At 33.3% G+C, this 3,367-nt stretch overlaps 1 protein-coding gene across 2 annotated transcripts in view; it reads right to left on the bottom strand.

The window, feature by feature from the left end:
• Positions 1-3,367, bottom strand: part of Gsk3b (glycogen synthase kinase 3 beta) — a 224,180-nt gene that overhangs the window by 112,646 nt on the left and 108,167 nt on the right. The window lies entirely within an intron of this gene.

Below are 3,367 nucleotides of genomic sequence, written 5' to 3' on the forward strand. Positions count from 1 at the left end.
ACACACACACACACACACACACACATTCTAATATACTAGGCTGTCAGAGACACCAAAATATCCTCTAGTGGCCAGAAAAAAAAATTTAGTTGATATAATGATTTGAAGAGCTATAAAACATGAATTATATACCTGGGAATAAGGAAAGAAAATGGCATTACAGTTCGAACTAAAAGGGGAAAAGAAAAAAAAAAAAAAAAAAAAAAAAAAAAAGAGGGTGAGAATGTGACAATGCATGAAGAGCTTAGGCTATTTTACAGGAAGGCAGCCTCCAGTTTTTCAATTACGGGGCAGAAATAATTGACTAGTATTTCTATTAACCTTTAAAATTACTCAGCAATGGGCTCATGTACAGACAATTTAAACTGTTTTATAAAATATTTAACTGTCATTCTGTTACTTGTTATAAAATGCATAACTGAAGCAAAACAAAAATTACAAGTACAGTTCAACTTTAATAGAGACACTGACTGATGTCAGATTCAAGTTTTAGTTGGAAAGAAGGACAGAGAAAACATTACCAATTTCAAAACACTCCATTTCCATTCCATCCCAAACTGAAGTTGTTTCTGGAAGTATTTCTATACTCTACTGATTCACATTTTGGTACCAAGCTTAGCCAGAGAGCTGTCAATAAGCCAATACTCATCCCTTTAATAATATACAGCTAGTAAAATTGTTTTTCCTTTACAAAACTATGTTAGACTGAACATTTTTTCACACTCATTAACCAAGGGAGCTATTAAACTGCTAGATAATGGAGGTAGATTTCATATTACCTTTAGTCACAAAGATACCCAAGAGAGGACCTAATATTCATGTACCCTTACTCTTCTGTTTATATATTCTACATGTTGAGAAAAGATACTTAGGTTTCCTTATTTTAAAATTCCCTAGCACAGGGCATGCTATCATTCTCCTATACCACTGAACTCAGGAAGATAGTTATACCAGAATTACCATTAAAGTCAGAAATTTGGGCTGGTGAGATGGCTCAGTGGTCTAAAGCACCTACTTAGAACAAGCTTAGCAAAGCACAGGGACCGCAGTTCAATCCCCCAGCACCACATGCCAACCAGCCCCGCCCCCTGGTGGGCTGAGCTGGCTACACACACACACACACACACACACACACACACACACATAAAGAAAATATTAAAAAAATAAAATAAAGTCAGAAATTTTGCTTTCAGAGGGGCTACCATGATTTAGAACAGAAAGCAAAATCCATGTTCAGTAGTACTGGCAGTAAAACTAGCAAATGTGACAGGAAACAAAGGAACTAAAAAAAATTTTTTTTGCTGTTGTTCTGAGGTTGCAGCATAGCTTGGGAAAAATAACAAGAGGGGCAGGACATCCAGAAGTTAACAGGGAAATCCTAGCAAAGAGGGGGATAAAGGGCCAAATAAACTCCCTACTCATCACTGGTTGATTTGAGAGGCTATGTACACATGCAGGTGAGACTGCAGAAGGCCACAGAGAAAATAAAAGCAGGGCCTACTTGAAAACTGTCTTAATTTTGATGTTTTCTAACTCACATATAGAATAATCATCAAGAATTATGAAAGCCTTACAAACTAAATGTTTGAATATAATCTTTAACTGTGTAACCATTAACCCAGTAGTGGAAAAACATGGAACAGAACCAGCTGTTGGTTATCACTGAAAGCTCTACAACATTTACCAGCACTGTACTAAAATGTACATAACAAAAAGTCACAATGAACAAGGCTAAGAAATGAAAGAATCAAAAATTTAACACAGAATTCAAAAGATTGTTGTGGAAAAAAAAATCTTTAGATAATAATCAGGTATCTCACAAAAGCAATAAAACAGGCAAATGCAAGCATCTTGAGAAGATTTTTATTTTACTTTCTTTCTTTCTTTCTTTCTTTCTTTCTTTCTTTCTTTCTTTCTTTCTTTCTTTCTTTCTTTCTTTTTTTTTGGTGAAACCAGGGGTTGAACTCAGACCTTTGCGTTTGCCAGGCAAGCGCTTATTCTAGCGAGCCATCTCCCCGGCCCCAAGAAGATTTTTAAAAATCATTATTTAAATGGCTACACTGTAAAATGTTGTACCAAATAATTTGTGAAACAGCAAAAGGTGACCTACAACAGGAAAAACTGATTTATATAGAGGTCAGAAAAAAATGTGATCAACAGATATTGACTGGGAGGATACAGTTATTGGTCCTAGTAAAGAATACAAGGCAGTCATTATTTTTAGTTCAAAGATTTAAAAGTACAGTATTTAAAAAATTAACATACAGCAATTACGTAAAAACAGGAATTACTAATGAAGAATTCTTAAGACGTTTCTTTGTGGCGCTCAGGACTGCACACAGGGCCTTCCTTTATCTGCACTGAGTTACATCCCCAGCCCTTTTATTTCTTAATTTTGAGATAAGGGCTCACTAAGTTACACAGGTTGGGCTTGAAAATAAAATCTTCCTCTTTCAGCCTTCCATTTTTAAAGCAAGAAATAATCGGGAACTGAAAAGTGTAACAACAAAACTGAAAAATTCACTATGGGCTTAAGAAAATATCTGAAATAACATTTTTAAAAATCAATGAATTTTACAATACAAAAATAGAAATTATCCAATAGAGAGAAAACTGCAGAAAAATGGACAAAGACTCAAAAACATGAGAATATAAAATACAGTATCAGAAAGATCAAAAGGAGAAAGGTAAAAAGTGTTTGAAGAAGTAATGCCTAAGAATTCCTCAAATATGATGAAAATATCAGTTTAACAAACTGTAAAACCCAACAGCCTAATACGACTAACAGGATCTACATCTAGGTCAATTACATTCACACAATCTGAAAAAAGAAAAAGCTATGAAATCAGAAACACAGAAGTAACTTACTACAGAACTGAAACCAACACAGTAACTGATTATCAGAAAAAAGATGCTGGAAGTAAAACCCAAAATAAACCATATAACTCCGAGGTAATAGGAAAAACAAAGTAAAAACCTGTCATTCAAGAATATTATTTATAACAAAACTATTTCTCAAAAATAAAAAGAATATTCTAAAGTAGAAGACATGTTTAAAAAAAAAAAAAAAAACAAAAAACCTACAATGTGTCCCTCAAGCTGAAGTTAAAGGACATCAGACATCAATTTGAATCTGGAATCTTAAAGGGGAAAGGGCATCAGAAATGTTACCAGAAAAAATTTTTTACGAAGTATAAATTCTTAATTTTCACCCTTTAATTTCATGAAAAGCTATTAAAACTTATACAAAACAACTTGTTATGCCTATAAATGCAATATATATGACAATAATACCACAAACAATGGGGGAGAAAATGAAACTACTTTTGAGCTAAGGTGATAAATTATTATTATTATTATTATTATT

This window comes from Octodon degus, unplaced genomic scaffold, assembly GCF_000260255.1.
Source record: "Octodon degus isolate 3935 unplaced genomic scaffold, OctDeg1.0 scaffold00053, whole genome shotgun sequence".
Classification (NCBI taxonomy): domain Eukaryota; kingdom Metazoa; phylum Chordata; class Mammalia; order Rodentia; family Octodontidae; genus Octodon; species Octodon degus.